This window comes from Ranitomeya variabilis, chromosome 3 (genome assembly GCF_051348905.1).
Source record: "Ranitomeya variabilis isolate aRanVar5 chromosome 3, aRanVar5.hap1, whole genome shotgun sequence".
NCBI lineage: Eukaryota > Metazoa > Chordata > Amphibia > Anura > Dendrobatidae > Ranitomeya > Ranitomeya variabilis.
The window spans coordinates 94,783,897-94,802,880 of NC_135234.1; the positions used below are offsets into that span (position 1 = coordinate 94,783,897).

General features: G+C 39.8%; 1 long non-coding RNA gene across 1 annotated transcript in view; it reads left to right on the forward strand.

The window, feature by feature from the left end:
• The window catches only part of LOC143817975 (uncharacterized), a 186,873-nt gene extending 168,555 nt beyond the window's left edge, over window positions 1–18,318 (forward strand). Inside the window, exon 4 of the long non-coding RNA XR_013224235.1 lies at window positions 18,265–18,318. This is a non-coding gene — a long non-coding RNA (uncharacterized LOC143817975). The remainder of the gene's footprint in view (window positions 1–18,264) is intronic.
• The last annotated feature ends 666 nt before the right edge of the window (window positions 18,319–18,984 follow it).

Below are 18,984 nucleotides of genomic sequence, written 5' to 3' on the forward strand. Positions count from 1 at the left end.
GGAACCATATTAATGTGTAAAATAAAGAATTAAAATAAAAAATATTGCTATACTCACCTCTCCGACGCAGCCTGCACCTTACCGAGGGAACCGGCAGCGTTGTTTGCTTAAAATTCGCGCTTTAACTTCCTTACGCGAAGTCCCGGCTTGTGATTGGTCGCGCGCCGCCCATGTGGCCGGGACGCAACCAATCACAGCAAGCCGTGACGTAATTTCAGGTCCTTCAGGATTTTAAAATTACGTTCCGGCGTTGTGATTGGTTGCGTCGCGGTCACATGGGCGACGCAACCAATCACAAGCCGTGACGTCACGGGAGGCTGGACATGCGCGCATTTTAAAATGCGCGCGTCTCCTGCCTCCCGTGACGTCACGGCTTGTGATTGGTTGCGTCGCCCATGTGACCGCGACGCAACCAATCACAACGCCGGAACGTAATTTTAAAATCCTGAAGGACCTGAAATTACGTCACGGCTTGCTGTGATTGGTTGCGTCCCGGCCACATGGGCGGCGCGCGACCAATCACAAGCCGGGACTTCGCGTAAGGAAGTTCAAGCGCGAATTTTAAGCAAACAACGCTGCCGGTTCCCTCGGTAAGGTGCAGGCTGCGTCGGAGAGGTGAGTATAGCAATATTTTTTATTTTAATTCTTTATTTTACACATTAATGTTGTTTCGATACCGATACCCGATACCACAAAAGTATCGGATCTCGGTATCGGAATTCCGATACAGCAAATATCGGCCGATACCCGATACTTGCGGTATCGGAATGCTCAACACTAGTCACGGCTGTTTTACTGTCACAACACATGCATAGAGAGCCCAACAAAGATCAATGGTGGTCTCAATGCTGAGCTATGTGTGAGTATCCTACAAGACGAGTCACTTCATATACTTGAGTACTATTTGTATGAAAAGGACAAGATAGTTTTCCAGCAGGACAAAGACCCGAAGCATATGTCAAGATTGGCAAAGAAATGGTTCAATGACAATGAAGTAGAGGTGTTGGATTGCCCCATACAGTCCTCAGACCTCAAATCAATTGATTACTTATGGGTAGAGTTGAAGAGCAAACTGTATACATGCGCAAGTGAGTGGACCAGTATGTACCAACTTTGGGAATGTGTAGAAGAGACCAGAGATAATCTTTTGTTGAGACTTGAAATGAGCGAACTTGTTCGGAAAAAGTTTGTCAATCTCAAATTCCGCACAAACATTGCACTTTAGGATTCGTATTCGGATTGCCGAGCATTTTACCTCAAAATCATCAAAATTCATCCAAAGCTCAGTAAATCATTGAGTTTGTACTAATGCTTTTGTTAGGACTTTGGCTATTCTAGTGGTGCTTTATAAACAGTGGGGGGACATGATCCATGAGGGGATGGGGTTGGGGAGAGGTCAGAGTAGTGGTGGACTGTATTTTTTTTTATTAACTTAATGTGTGCAGAATCCGGGAGCCAATCAGGGTGCAGCAACCATCCTCAATGTCCAGACACAAGGGCTTCTCTCATTGACTGTCAAAGTCACATGTCCTTCTCCATATAAAAAGCGGACATGTTTTTGTAGTCAGATAGTTCAGATAAATGGGATCTTGTGTGAAATCGACCTTCCAGCATCTAAATCGTTTGTTCTAATAGTGTGGGCCAGAGACCAGGCCACATTTCCAAATTTAAATCCTTTCTGCTAAAAATGTGGGTCATATACTAAGCCACATTTCAGAATGTAAATCGTTTGTGCTAATAGTGTGGACCATACACCAAGACACATTTCAGAATCTAAATAATTTGCGCTAAGTGTGGTCCAAGCAGGAGGTCACATTTAAGAAACAAAATCCTTTCTGCTAATATTGTAGGCCATACACCAAGCCAAATTCCAGAATCTAAATCCTTTGTGCTAATTGTGTGGGCCAGACAACAGGCCACATTTCTGAATCTGAATCCTTTTGGCTAATAGTGTGGTCCAGACACACTCACACTATCTCAGTAAATAAATGCTAATTGTTAATTTAGTTAGAGGTGACTGACTGGTCTGGGCCTAGGTCTCCTCTAAAATGTAAATCGCTGAGAAAAATGTTGGGCCTATAGAAATAAAATTTTCATTGTTATTATTACTAAAGGGTTGTGAAACAGCTGGTTGAAATAGGGGAATGATAAATCTAACATGAGTGGGAAAAATCAAGGTGGTAGTGGAAGGGGGAATAGGCTTGGTGTTCAAGGTGTAAGTGGGTGAGGTGGTAATGTTAATGAAAGCTTTACTGAAAAAGCACCGTTTTGTCCTATTTAAAGACAACTGAAAACTTCTATCACTGGATGGGCTACCCGACTCTCCTTCTTTGTCAGCCACACAGTGGTACACCTTGTAGATGAGGGCCAGAAAGAGCATGTGCGCCTGTGTATGGCAAGCACTGCATCAAGTGGCCACTCCTCCTCTTCATCCACACAGTAGAATACTCAGAGGTGGCACCCCAATTACCCTTGTTTCCCCCCACGTCACAACTCTCCAACATCCCAACTGATTGTGGGGAACCACAGATGGGTCAGTCTGCAGAGCTGTTCACACATTTAATTCCATAATCATCATAGGTCTGTTCCAAAGATTCACAGAATCAAGAGAAGGAAAGCAGATGCACCGATGGCCAACATTTTACTCAGTTGGATCTGGGGCGAGACAAAGTAGGATCTGAGCAGAATCCAGGCCCTCATCATCACACATTAATCCGGGGGGTGGACTTGATTTTGATGAAACTCAGATACCTGAGGTGCACATGTACTGTACTGTGCTGTCAGAGTAGGAAAAGGAGAAGGGTGCCTCTCAGGGTGAAGAGTGGGAGAACAGCTTACACCGTTCCCTTACCTACCTCATCTTACTTGAAACTTCATTTCAAAGCTTTAAATGCTTACCCAGACCATGATACCTCATGCGTGACCCATGGGTGACTGCTTCTGTGCCTTTATAAAATGTTCTTCTAATTTATTAGTCAATTACCTCTACTACTATCCTTGCATTTTTCTAACAGTAGTGCTCTACCAAGCTGATATTTGGGCCACCTGACTGTAGCTGGGAAAAAAACAGTTTCAGCTATTGCATGAGGTATCAGGGCTAATAGCAAAGAAGGCTTACAGCACTCCCTTACCCATCTCGTCTAAACTGAAACTTCAATTCAAAGATTTAAATGCTAGCTCAGACCCTGATACCTCATGCATGGCCCATGGATGACTGCTTCTGTGCCATTATAAAATGTTCTACTGTGGGTCAATTAATCATTCAACTACCTGTGTTACTATTGCGTTAGATTGGCTCACTCAGTGGTACATGGAGGTAGACAAGTGAACACTGCCTCTTTAAGAACTTATTTGGTTTATTATAGGCAGCATAAACCAAGGTGAGGTAAAACAGACACAACCCTCTGGGCAAATCAGGAAAAGCCAAACGAAATGGTAGCACACAGCACAGTCCTTCTGAGAGCAGGGGACCTCCAGCTCACCGTTAGCAGAGCACACATGGTTCAGGTTGGTTCCAGCACAACCCCTTCACTCTTGTGTTCCTCTCCAGACAATGAACACTCACTGCCTCTGGAGGCCAGCTACTCAAACTTCAGACCAACCTCTCATGTGGAGATAAGGTTGACAACCTCCCAATCACTATATGGTTGTCTGCAAAAACCCAGCCCATTAAAGAAATCAATGTTAACCCCTCACACCACTTAGGCTGGTTTCACATTTGTGTCTTTGCTGGCAGCATTTGATCCGCATACATCCGCATGCATCATGCGTACATATATTTAACATGGGGTACGCATTGGGCATGCGCTTGCATGCGTATCGCATGCTTTTGCTTACACATGTGTCTTTTTGTGGTGTGCTGCTGGGTGCAGCGAGCAGAGCATGTTGCATTTTTGGAGGTGTTAAAAATCTATCAAATATGCGCAGGCATGCGCATGCGAATGAGTGCGTTAAAAAGACGCATTACTGTCTATGGGAATGCATGCATATGCATATCCTTGCGTACGCATGCATTCAATGCGCTTGCGCACTTTGGACTGGCCATGAGCAGGAACTGATTGACAGGCCCATTGAGACACGCCCTCCTGTAAATATCGAACACATGCGCATAAAAACCGCAAATGCAGGCAAAAAACAGATACAAACGCATGCACATGCAGCGTTTTTTTGCTGTCATGCGTAAGCGGATAAAAAAACGTGTAAACATGTGTTTGCATTTGTTTAGGCATGCATTTGCATATGCAGATAATACGCTAAGCACATATACGCAAATGTAAACTTAGCCTTAATGTGCTGGAGGAAAATCTCTGTATTTTATATCACTGACACCAGTATGCGCAGTAAAATATATCACTCCTTCAGCAGTTTATCAGTGACTTTATAAAATATACCCACTCTCTGTCCAAATCTGGTTTTTTTTGCACCTTTATTTGCTAAGTAGTGGAGTCTGGACATTCTTCCCCTTCTTTTGCCTTACCCATCTCAGGAGCGCATGATCTGATACCAGCCTGAACTTCCTGCCTAACAGGTAGTATTTCAAGGTGTCGATTGCCCAATTGATGGCTAAGCACTTTTTCTCTACGATGGCATCGTTTTCACAGGAGAGTTTTCTACTCCGTGATCTATCTCCTGGCACAACACAGCTCCCACCCCAATGTTGCAGGCATCCATCTGGAGCACAAACTCCTTAGTGAAATACAGTGCGACCAAGACCTACTGTCTGCACAGGGTGAGCTTCAACTCCTGGAATGCCAGGATCTCCACTTTAGAGGGCCATTTAGCAATACATGTCTTTGTGCCCTTGAGAAGATCCATCAGGGGGGCAGCTATCATGGAAAAATTCAGGCTAAATCACCAATAGTATCCCGCAATTCCCAGAAACGCCCTGGCCTGTTTTTTGGAGACCGTTGTGTATGTAAATGTAAAATTTCCTGGAATCATTAGCGGACGTCATGTCCAGTTTGGAGAGCCCCAATGAACCTTAACAGGGAAAACCCCCTACAAGTGACCCCATTTTGGAAGCTAGACCCCTCAAGGAATGTATTTAGATGCATGGTGAGCACCTTGAACCCCTAGGTGCTTCACAGAAGTTTATATCGTTGAGCTGTAAAAATAAAAAAATCACATTTTCCTCACAAAAATGTTATTTTGGCCCCAAATTTTGCTTTTTCATAATTGTAACAGGAAAAATTGGATCATACAGTTTGTTGTGCAATATCTCCTGAGTAAGCCGTTACCCCATATGTGAGGGAATAATACATTTGAAGCACAGTGCAAGGCTCAGAAGGAAAGAGGTGCCATATTGGAGTTCAGATTTTGCTGGAATGGTTTGAGGGTGCCATGTCACATTGGCAGAGCCCCTTAGATGCCAAAACAACAGAAACCCCCTAAATGTAAACTCATTTTACAATCTACACTCCCCAATGAATTCATCTAGTGGTGCAGTGATCAAATTGACAAAACATGTGTCTCACAACATTTTATACCACTGAGCGGGGAAGAAAGAATAAATTACATTTTTACCACCAAAATGTTGTTTTAGCCCCAAGTTTTTAATTTTTCTAAGGGCTAATATGATTTTTTTTTCTGCAACAAACTGAGGTCCATTTTTTCCTGAGTGTGCCAATACCCTATATGTAATTGGGAATTATCTTTCAGGCACAGTGCAAAGATCAGAAGGCAAGGAGCGGCAGATTTTACTGTTATGGTTTGCAGATGCCATGACCCACATCTAGGGGTGCAGTGATCATATTGACAATATGGGTGTCAGAGAATTTTATGCCATTGGGCAGTGAAGAAAAAAATTTTACCAACAAAATTTTGTTTTAGCCCCAGATTTTTATATTTTCACACAAGAAGTGGGTAGATATGGGACCAAAATTTATCCCACAATTTCTACAGACTGTGGCAATACCCCATACGTGTCTGTACAGTACTACTTAGCCATACAGAGAGACTTGGGAGGGATGGAGCGCAATTTGCTTCCTTGAACACAGATGTTCCTAGAACAGTTTACGGACTCTATATATAGATCCCCAAATTGCTAGAAGAGCAGAATCACCCCTCAAGTGAAACACCTCTATAGAAAAGAAATACCAAAAATATATTGTTTGTAAAAAGCAAAGAATACCAAACCTAATATATTACCCAAAAGAAGTATTCAAAGATAACCAAGTAAAAATATATTGCCATTTATTAAAAATACATGATTATACACAAGAATACTAGAAATCAAAATCTCTGACTGCAAGGAAATTGCCATAAGAGAATCTTTATTAAAAACATTAAAATTGATAGTAATAACCACCTATGTGTACCAGGGGGCAAAGAATGCCAGGCAGACCATAAAAATATACAAGCAGATAGCCTTGCTGGTAAAATTCAAATAATGATGAAAATTGTGAAACAATATGCTACTCCAAAAAAACAGTGAAAAATATAATGCACAAAATATGATAAATAAAAATAATAAATAATTACCCAGTGGTAACCAACAAATCACAAAAAGTGCATCCAAAACTAATACGTAAAAATATATTAATTAAAAAATAAAAACAAAAATTTAATTTATTACCAAAACTCAATAACACCAAATGTGAATGGTGCACATTAAAAGGAGATAGCCATAATACACTTTATGAAAACACAAGTGGCCAGCACTCGGGCAAGACTACCTGCAGCGAGGATAATAGTAATAATCCATAAAAGGTCACATACCAGGCAGCCTGACTCTCAACTGCCCCCTGCACACACCACTCCGAAATTTATCCCACAATTTCTACTGACTGTGGCAATACCCCATACATGGCTGTACAGTACTACTTAGCCATAAAGAGAAACTTGGGAGGGATGGAGCGCAATTTGCTTCCTTGAATGATGATGTTCCTAGAACAGTTTACGGACTCTATATACAGATCCCCAAATTGCTGGAAGAGCAGAATCACCCCTCAAGCGACCCTATTTTGGAAACTATACCCCTTGGGGTACTTATCTACAGGTATAATGATGATTTTGACTCCATGGGTGATCTTTGGGAGGCAGAATTTAAAAATCAACAGAAGGTGAAAAATTGGTTTTATTTTTTATGCCATTCCTCGTGAGGTACAGTACATGTATGTGTGTGGCTATATATATATATATATATATATATATATATACTGTATATATATATATACACACTGCTCAAAAAATAAGGAGAACACTAAAATCCCACATCCTAGATATCACTGAATGAAATATTCCAGCTGTGAATCTTTATTCATTAAATACTTGAATATGTTGAGAACAATAAATCCTAAAAATTATCTGGAGTTGGAATCATGCTCAAAATCAAAGTGGAAAATGAAGTTACAGGCTGATCCAAGTTCAGTCAAAATGCCTCAACACAAGAAAATAATGCTCAGTAGTGTGTGTTGCCTCCACGTGCCTGTATGACCTCCCTACAATGCCTGGGCATGCTCCTGATGAGGTGGCTGATGGTCTCCTGATGGATCTCCTCCCAGACCTGGACTAAAGCATCCGCCATCTCTTGGACAATCTGTGGTGCAACGTGACGTTGGTGGATGGTGCAAAACATGATGTCCCAGATGTGTTCAATTGGATTCAGGTCTGGGGAACAGGCGGGACGGTCCATAGCTTCAATGCCTTCATCTTGCAGGAAGTGCTGACACACTCCAGCCACATGATTGTCCTGCATTAGGAGGAAGCCAGGGCCAACCGCACCAGCATACAGTATAGTCTCACAAGTGGTCTGAGGATCTCATCTTGGTACCTAATGGCAGTCAGGCTACCTCTGGTGAACACATGGAGGGCTGTGTGGCCCTCCAAAGAAATGCCACCCCACACCATTACTGGCCAACTGCCAAACCGATCATGCTGAAGTGTGTTGCAGGCAGCAGATCGCTCTCCACGGCGTCTCCAAACTCTGTCATGCCTGTCACATGTGCTCAGTGTGAACCTGCTTTCATCTGTGAAGAGCACAGGGCACCAGTGGCGAATTTGCCAATCCTAGTGTTCTGTGGCAAATGCCAAGCATCTTGCATGGTGTTGGGCTGTGAGCACAACCCCCATCTGTGGACATCGGGTGCTCAGACTATCCTCATGGAGTCAGTTTCTAACCGTTTGTGCAAACACATGCACATTTGTAGCCTGCTGGAGGTCATTTTGCAGGGCTCTGGCAGTGCTTCTCCTGTTCCTCCTTGCACAAAGGCCGAGGTAGCGGTCCTGCTGTTGGGTTGTTGCCCGCCTACGGCCCCCTCCACATCTCCTGGTGTACTGGCCTGTCTCTTGGTAGTGCCTCCAGCATCTGGACACCACGCTGACAGACACAGCAAACCTTCTTGCCACAGCTCTTATTGATGTGCCATCCTGGATGACCTCCACTACCTGAGCCACTTGTGTGGGTTGTAGAGTCCGTCTTATGCTACCACAAGTGTGAAAGCACAACTAACATTTAAAAGTGACCAAAACATCAGCCAGAAAGCATTGGTACTGAAATGTGGTCTGTGGTCCCCACCTACAGAACCACTCCTTTATTGAGTGTGTCTTGATAATTGGCAATAATTTCCATCTGTCTTCTACTGCATTCCATTTGCACAACAGCATGTGAAATTGATTCTCAAACAGTGTTGCTTTCTAAGTGGACAGTTTGATTTCACAGCAGTTTGATTTACCTGGAGTTATATTCTGTTGTTTAAGTGTTCCCTTTATTTTTTGAGCAGTGTATATACAGTACAAACCAAAAGTTTGGACACACCTTCTCATTTAAAGATTTTTCTGTATTTTCATAACTATGAAAATTGTACATTCACAATGAAGGTATCAAAACTATGAATTAACACATGTGGAATTATACACTTAACAAAAAAGTGTGGAACAACTAAAAATATGTCTTATATTCTAAGTTTTTCAAAGTAGCCACCTTTTGCTTTGATGACTGTTTTGCACACTCTTGAAATTCTCTTGATGAGCTTCAAGAGGTAGTCACCAGGAATGGTCTTCCAACAATCTTGGAGGAGTTCCCAGAGATGTCGAGCACTTGTTGGCCCTTTTGCCTTCACTCTGCGGTCCAGCTCACCCCAAATCATCTCGATTGGGTTCAGGTCTGGTGACTGTGGAGGTCAGGTCATCTGGCGTAGCACCCCATCACTCTCTTTCTTGGACAAATAGCCCTTACACAGCCATTGTCCTGTTGAAAAATAAATGATGGTCCAACTAAACGCAAACTGGATGGAATAGCATGCTGCTGCAAGATGGTGTGGTAGCCATGCTGGTTCAGTATGCCTTCAATTTTGAATAAATCCCCAACAGTGTCACCAGCAAAGCACCCCCACACCATCACACCTCCTCCTCCATGCTTCATCCATGAGTCCATCCGTTCACCTTGGTTGGAACCAAAGATCTCAAATTTGGACTCATAAGATCAAAGCATAGATTTCCACTGGTCTAATGTTCATTCCTTGTGCTCTTTAGCCCAAACAAGTCTCTTCTGCTTGTTGCCTGTCCTTAACAGTGGTTTCCTAGCAGCTATTTTACCGTGAAGGCCTGCTGCACAAAGTCTCCTCTTAACAGTTGTTGTAGAGATGTGTTGCTAGAACTCTGTGTGGCATTGACCTGGTCTCTAATCTGAGCTACTGTTAACCTGCGATTTCTGAGGCTGGTGACTCAGATAAACTTATCCTCAGAAGCAGAGGTGACTCTTGGTCTTCCTTTCCTGGGGCGGTCCTCATGTGAGCCAGTTTCTTTGTAGCGCTTGATGGTTTTTGCCACTGCACTTGGGGACACTTTCAAAGTTTTCCCAATTTTCAAACTGACTGACCTTAGTTTCTTAAAGTAATGATGGTCACTCATTTTTCTTTACTTAGCTGCCTTATTCTTGCCATAATACAAATTCTAACAGTCTATTCAGTAGGACTATCAGCTGTGTATCCACCAGATTTCTGCACAACACAACTGATGGTCCCAACCCCATTTATAAGGCAAGAAATCCCACCTATTAAACCTGACAGAGCACACCTGTGAAGTGAAAACCATTCCCGGTGACTACCTCTTGAAGCTCATCAAGAGAATGCCAAGAGTGTGCAATGCAGTCATCAAAGCAAAAGGTGGCTACTTTGAAGAACCTAGAATGTAAGACATAATTTCAGTTGTTTTCCACTTTTTGTTAAGTATATAATTCCACATGTGTTAATTCATAGTTTTGATGCCTTCAGTGTGAATGTACAATTTTCATAGTCATGAAAATACATAAAAATCTTTAAATGAGATGGTGTGTCCAAACTTTTGGTCTGTACTGTGTATATATATATATATATATATATATATATATATATATATATATATAGATAGATAGATAGATAGATAGATAGATAGATAGATAGATATAGCTTTGTAGCCATAAATGGAGGGGGGCCCAGGCACATTTCTTGCACAGGGGCCCCACGCTGTCACTGTCCACCCCTGACACTATCCTAACATTTTCCTACTAATAGTAGTTTATGAAACTTATTGTTATGCACACAAGCTGTGGGGATGTATAGTGGACTCACTAGACCACTGATGGAATTGTGGTAGCTGTATACCAGCTACACAAGAGACAGGAGAATGAGCTTTCAAAAACCAAAGGTATTTATTTAAAGAAAGCTAAAAAAAAAGGGAGAGGTACCTGAGGGAAGAATCCTCTGGACCACAACACTGAACCACGTAGTGGATCACCGGGCAATGTGTACCCCTATATAGGGATTCCCCCATCGTAAGACCAGGTGGCCTAAATGCCGTGGTACCCGGACCAGAGGGATGACCCATGCAGACCGTATTAACTAGAGAGTGGAATACTGGCTCTGTTGGTGGAGAGAATCCTGGAAGCTCTGTGTAATCCCGGAAACGCTGATCCAGCCGGCAGCAATATCTGGATGGTTCCGTGAGGAGCGGCTTGGTCAGCCTGGAGTGGAAACTGGAGAGTCCAGAAGGATCCAGAATAGGGAACTGCCAGCAGAGGATTCTGAGGAGACAGAGGTATTAGTATAACAAAAGTAACAAACTTCAGTTTTCACATTGCCCATGCACCTCCCTTAAGGGGAGGATGACGTTTATGCACAGGGCATCACTGCACAGACAGCCCTAATAGAGAACAGGTGCCCTGCTGCTTTAAGTATATGCAGGAAGCGGGGCGTGCCTCCTAAGACCATTTCCAGGAGACCTGCCAAGGGAATGCAGGTTCCTAGCAGAGAAGGGAGCCGCTGATCATTTGGAGCCACGGACAAGGTGAGCAGCACCAGTGGAGTTGTGTGATAGGCACCGGTCTCCCTGCACAACGGAGACCGGACCTGCGGCTGAGGGCATGACACTGATGTTTGTGCCACCTAAGTGTGGCTGAGAAAAAAAAAGTTTCAGCTGTTGCATGAAGAATCAGGGCTCTCAGCAAAGAAGGCTTACACCGCCTACTCACCTCATCTTAATTGAAACATCAAATCAAAGCTCTAAATGCTGGCCCAGACCATGATACCTCGTGCACGGCCCATGGCTGACTGCTGCTGTGCCATTATCAAATTTCTACTGTGAGTCAATTGATGCCTCTTTTTCTGGTGTCTGTACCTAATTTTTGTAAATTTTTGGACTCCAAGTTGGGTTTCCCTCTGAATTTGACAGATCTCTCAGAGCATCAAGCCTACACCTATCACTCATCCACCTGTTACTGATCAATGTTTAAGCTAGAAATGCAGGTCCAAGCCCTGTCCCAGGGCCTATCCCATGCATCCATGCTGCATAATTATACTATTTGTACTCTGAGTCAATTGGTGCTACTTTTCCTGGTGTCTGCCCCTAATTTGAGCCATTTGGGAAGCTTTTGGTCCTCCTTAAGGTGTTGTGTATAAGTTTGGTTTTGCCTCCCATTGAATTCAGTTGGGTTCCAGTACATATGAAGAACTGGTTGGCGAACATGTTTGACGAACATCGGGACGTTCACTGAACCTATCAGAACCGAACCTTGAAAGGTTCATTCATCTCTAATGGTGACCTCCTTCAGAGAACATAAAGACATGTAATCCTCGGAGGATCACCATTAGGTCATCTGACCTAACTGAAAACAACTATACAGTATTATGAATTTCCAGATAGAGAAGAACAACCAAATACAGTATTAGCTGTTTTATATGTATTAGGGGACAAGTGATATGATTAACAAAATAAAAATCACTTAACTGCTAACTTAATATAACATGTTAATTTGTGGATCATTTTAGACAAACTCCACACCTCCACTTTTAGTATAGAATTATGCAATAGGAGGCTTATTCATTAAAAAAAAATGCTTCTGAAACTAATATTCATTGTTTAATCCTATTAGACCAAATAATGTTTGAGCAATGTATTAATTTTGGGTATACTTTAGAGGTGTCTTATGAAGTCTTAGATATAGAACATTTACATTCTTCTGAAAACTGTGCACATATGAAAGATTGAATATCCTGTTTTTACTTCAATCACCTTACATTAAAATGTCAAATGGAAGAATACAGAAACCATATCTGGTGCTAATGTCTCATAATGACATGAGGACGCTGAAAAGCTGTTCATCCTTTGATAGCTTTCTTTCAGATCCATGCAGGGGTTCATGGAGAAGTACAGTAGATTGACTAGAAGCCAAGTCTCCAGCAGAGAGGGCAGAATGTTAATAGCTGAGAATCCCAAAAAACAAAGAACATTGCAGTAACTTATGACTGCTCTACTCTGCCAAGTTCATCATAGTCACTTCAAAGGGTAAACAGAGAATATATCTAAATTTCTTACATATAAAGGAAGAATGGTTCTTTCATATAGAATTTACAAATCTTCAAAATGTAACCTATTATAATACGTAATAATAATTGGAATAATATAGTTAAAATGGAATATTCAGCATATTCGTTTCCAGTGTAATTCATGTTTCTAATTTTTGCCTTTCTTGTATTGCTCATGACTCATAAGCTTCATTTTACATTAAATCATGATTGCAAAATTCAAATCAACATAAATAAATACAGTACATAAATAAGGACATTCATGCTTTTATCGCAAAGGATAAAACAATACAATCTCTTTTCTATAATTAGTTTTGACCACCTCTAAAAAAGACTATGTTAGAAAAAAAAATGGTTTTGTGGTCTATAAAAATAATAAGAACTGGAGGACTGTATGATTCTATGAGAAAATACCAAAGTGCTCTGGAGAACTGAACAAAGCTCCATCACATCTTTTAGTTGAGAGGGGTATTGAAGGCTAGTCTCAGCATTTTGGAACTTCCAGGCACAATGAAGTCACACTAAGGTCAGGGCCAAATTTAAACAAAGTGTGGCTTCGGGCAAAATTAAAAGTGGGGCTCCAAAAGCTAACATATAGAACCTTCACCAGAAATTTATGCTTGTACACTAGTCCATTTAAGTTGAGTTCAGATCATCTGCATGCAAGTTATATGTAACCTCTCTAAACTGGCTGATGAAGAATGATAGGAACAGATTGATTGCTAATATGATCATTCAGTCACAAATCTAGTATCATATTATCAGCAGCACAATCTCTGTTTACACCTGGCAATATGCTGCCAAGAAAATAATTTTTGTTCAGGCATAAGAGATCCAATCATCAAATGAATGAGTGCTGTGCTAGATTTTCGGTGATTGTAGACATATTAACTCCTTGTAAGGATCCATGCTTTCAGATAGGCATCAGTTAGCGTTCAAACAGGTAATGCAGTTTGGTCCAAATGTGCAGTTTCATTGCTTTCATAAAACTCTAAGGGATTCAATTTCAAAACAGCCTCTTCTGGGCACAAAGGTATAACAGCAAATAAACAATACATTCAGCAAGCACATATATGTCAGAGTGGGTTCACCAAAACAGATTACAGTAATTTCTCCCAGAGCAAACTTTATGCACAAAAAAAGTATTGTCCTACCAGTCTCGGTATCACCTTCAGCTTGAGCTCCAGCAGCTTCCAGAATCAAACAAAAGTGTTCAACTCCATGCACAGTTCACACTGAGCAGGCTGAAGATTTCACACATTATTCTGGAGCTCCAATACACCCACTGCTTAGCTTTCCTAGCTGACCTGTGCAGTCTCCATTCAGAGACGCTGGCTTTTTTCTCTCCAGGTACAGCTCACATTTTGGCTAGTCACTCACCAGCTTCAACACATTCCTCTCTGCTCAACATCCAGCAGACTGACACCAGGTGAACCTGGGTTCCTAGTCAAAGCTAGCCATGTACATTTAATTATCACCTGCAGTACTAGAATTTAACCCAGTCATAACTGGCTTTGCTACAACTTACAAATGCTCATTTATATTTATGTTAAATATCACATCAATGGGAGAATTGATGGAGCCATATACCATAAAATCCTGAGTGACAACCTCCTTCCCTCAGCCAGGACATTAAAAATGGGTTTTGGCTGGGTCTTCCAGCAAGACAATGACCCAAAACATACAGCCAAGACAGCAAAGGAGTGGCTCAAAAAGAAGCAAATTAAGGTCATGGAGTGGCCTAACCAGTCTCTAGACCTTAATCCCATAGAAAACTTATGAAGGGAGTTAAAGCTCCAAGTTGCCAAGCGAAAGCCTCAAAAAATCTTAATGATTTATAGATGAGCTGCACAGAGGAGTGGACCAAAATTCCTCCTGACATGTGCGCAAACCTCATCATCAACTACAAAAAAAGTCTGACTGCTGTGCTTGCCAACAAGGGTTTTGGCACCGAGCATTAAGTCTTGCTTGCCAGACGGATCAAATACTTATTTTTAACTGCAAAATGCAAATAAATTTATAGAATTTATACAATGTGATTGTCTGGATTTTATTTTTGATATTCTATCTCTCCGTATTAAAAATAATCTACCCTTAAAATTATAGACTGTCCATTTCTTTGTCAAAGGGCAAACTTGCAAAATCAGCAAGCGATCAAATACTTTTTTCCCCACTGTACCTCAACTACACTTTTCTAATATTGGAATAAGTTACTGCAGTTGGTGCTTTCAAGGGTTTATGGATGACTCTCCTTATATTTGTTTCCTAGCTTTACAATGTGTGCAGAGCCTTTATGAGTGAAGAAGTACCACAACTATACTTTCTCAATATTTGAATGAGGCTCTACAGTTGTTGCATTCAAGGGTCTATGGATGACCCTCCTTCTAATTTTGTTCTGGCTTTGCACTGTGTGCAGAGCCTTTATGATTTTTGGATTATCACAACTACACTTTCTTAATATCTGAATGAGGTACTACAGTTGATGCCTTCTTCCATCTAATTTTTGGCAGTTCTTGCTTCCTTCATAAATTACATTGAAATTTAAATTTTTTAAAATAAAAATTTCAATTTTGGTTTAATAATAAATTGTTTTTTGTTAATCCCCTTTAAATGTTACCTTATATACAAGTCATTGTACAGGTAAGAAGGTTTCTTAACATTTTTTTTAATAGAAAACTCTAATTTGCCTTAGATTTTGAATGTTTTATTGTTAGTCCTTAAAGTGGAGTAAAAGTGTGACACCATTGTTCTCAGCAGTGCATTTAGTGCATATAAATAACATAAAGTACTTAGGAAACACTGTTTTTGATTAAAAAAAGCTTAAAATCCATCCCACCAGTGCCAAACTTTACCCTGTTAGGATGGTCCTAACCTCTAGTATTATCCACTATAAGGACTGTGGTAATTTAAGGGCCTACAAAAGTTGTGACAGATTTATTGTAAAGATTAGTGTAGATTTTATTGATTATAGTAATACTATATAGATATGAGTGTATCATGCAAAATTTAATTCACCTGTTAGCGCAGATTTTTTTTAGAAATTTCATTTGCAGGGAAGTTAATGCCCTTTATTATGCTCCAGAACTTAGAGAATAATAAGCGTAAGATTTAAAAAAAACTACCAAAAATAACTTATACTGACCTTACCATTCACTTCTCTGGCCTCTCCGCTCCTTTCTGTTAAGCATTTGGTCCTCACTGAATCTTCTGATCACTTCCACTTGTGCTGAAATTACCAGGCCTCTCACTCTAGATCAGGACCTCAAGCTCTGAGAAAAACATGTATGCCATGATGTTACAAGTGCAAACACATAACCATCTGAGCCTAGCACAAGAGGTTCGGGGATTTCAGAGAGAACAACAGTGACTAGAAGATGCACAGATGATGAGACTGCTGACAGTGAGGGGTGTATGGTCTGGAGAGGGTCAGCAGTGAGGTGAATGTCAGGATTTTTTTTTTATTTTTCAAAATTTTCATGGCCTTTTTTTGTTATGAAATATGATGGCCAACAACTGACTAAACACGGAATAAAATTACTAAAATTCTGCATTTTGGAGAATGTGAAAAAATGTAAGTAGAATTCAATTCTATTTGCGTATATTTGCTTATCTATAATACTGTACATTAAGATTATAATATAATTAACAACATAACAATGGCAAAGACTAGGCTTATCATATCTCTTTTCATCTATATAATTACTCTATCATCTATTTTAGTACATACAAATATATGATAATACATATGTTTAATGTTCTTTCTTTCTAGTCAGATACAGTTTTTAGATGGAAATTGCATTCAGCTGCATAAGTAACCTCTGCAGAATTACAATTAAACTGACCTTTATTCGAAAACTTTGTGAACAAGAAGTATAATTAATAGATACCCAGTGTATAATAAATTTGCAGCCTTTACAAGGTGGTATATTGCTAGAAGCTTTGCAGCTATTAATTTTAACAAACTAGATGCCGACAATGCTGATATTTGCATTTGTATCCTGTTTAAAAGTTGTAAGGAAAAGCAAAAAAGTGTTGATTGTAAAGTGTCTATGCAACGTCAGCCCATTTCAAAGTATAATGCATATACAGCAACCAAACTGAAATGACTAAAGACTAAAATATATCTAAATTGATGGTGGATATGAAAAACAATTATTAATTCTTCTTATATATTTCCTTTTTTCACGCTCCATTTTTACCTTTGGCAGAAAAAAGGCTTAAGAAAACTACAGTAAACTTTGATGTGTAAAACAGGACATAAAATTGTAAAATATAGAAAAACACAGATACTTTGCAATGGACTATAAAATGGTGGTTCCATCAATGTTTGGACCTAATGGATGATGTACCATTCCTTAACTCTTTCCTGACATCTGCTGCACATGTACGATGTAAATCAGGAATGGATGTAAGGAGAGCTGAACCCGCCCCATGCCTGGCATATAATGGCTGTGACACACATGCAGGAGCTGTCTATAACTACTGCAGGTAGAGCAGAGGTCCACTTGTGGCTGTAAACTATAAAGTTCTGCATATAAGGATCCTCTTGTCTGTCTCTAGCAAATTTATCAAAACTCAGCCTGTGGCTTGACTTCAAAGAATACTTTGATTTTTACATTATACAACACTATAGTATTGCTGTATAAAGTATAGATGATCAGACAATCGCAGGTTCAAGTCCCTTGAGGGGGACTAACATATACAGCAAAAAAATGTAAAAAAAAGTTTTTTAAAACGCAATAACCCCCCCCAAAAAAAACCCATATAAAGTTCAATCAACCCTATTTTTTCCTCATTAAAAATAAAAGTTTGAAAAAATGCACATTTTTGGCATCATTGCATTAATAAACATAAGATATGCCAAAATCTAAAATTAATTATCCCAATCAGAAAACATCATAAACAGAAAAATTACAAAATAATAGTTTTTGGACCTTGCAATGCTACAAATAATGAAGTAAGAAGTAACCAAAACATTGTATCTATCCCAAAAATGACATCAATGAAAACATCTGCTTATCCCACAAAAAACACAGTCACACAGCTCTATGATTCGAAAAATAAGAATATGGCAACCCAAACCCCATTTTTTTGCAAATTTACCATATGCTTTTACAGCAAAAATTATTTTACAAAAATTGGACACAAGTTTGGCATTTCTTTAATTATACTGACTTTATGCTAGGTCTCAAAATAGGCATGACATGGTGTCCCTTGACCAGCCCCTATATTTTATATGGTCTATGATAGCCCCCTGTGACACTGCAGGGCATTACAGGGAAATGAAGCCCACATTGCCACACCAGACAACATTAACTCACTCACTCAATGTGCAGCAAGACTGAAATGGCTGGAGGTATTTTTTTTTTTGCTAATACTCAGAAAATAATTTGCAGATTGTGCAAATTAGCGTGGAATTGACAATAATAGGAAATTTGACTTTAATTAAATCGATCAACTTATCTCTACTCATAAATATGTTTAGGTTTTCATCAGTACTGTATATTTTTGTGGGGCAAGCTGCAGTCTTTTTCTGGTACGTAATACTTTTTTGTTACTTTTTATTCCTTTTTTGGGGGAGAGGAGGACAGTTGTTTAATGTGTTTACTGTGTGGGATAAATAATATAAGATTTTAAGAAAATATTGAAACCTTTTTTAGTCCTTTTTAGGGGACTTTAACGGATGAACATTTGTTAATATTTCTAATTTACTCTGCAATACTTCTGTGTTGTAATATATTGTGCTGCCAGTTCTGTCCTACAAAGTTCCACCTTGTAATAGGGTTTCATAGGAGTGGAATGTTAGTGCAAAACCATCCAATACTCCAACTCCTGACGTGTGCTACATGTTGGAAACAGGGGTACATAATTAAAAAAAACTTTGTAGATATGCTAATTGTGTAAATGTATTATTTTCAGTTATAGATGTTTGCAATCATCTGATGATTATGCAAAGATAGATGGGTTATTTAAATATAAAAGCTCATATTTATTAACTCGAATTAATTTAAAATTTGATGGCATTGAATTATTTTAGGATCAAAGTATAATCAATTTAGCATGCAAAATCATAAATGTGATATTACAAGTATCACAGCATAAATTAGACCAAGTTAACAACAGATGTAAATAAGATACACAGTCTAAAATACATCTGAACAATAGTTATAAATAAAATATGATCATACTGTATATCAACCACTCC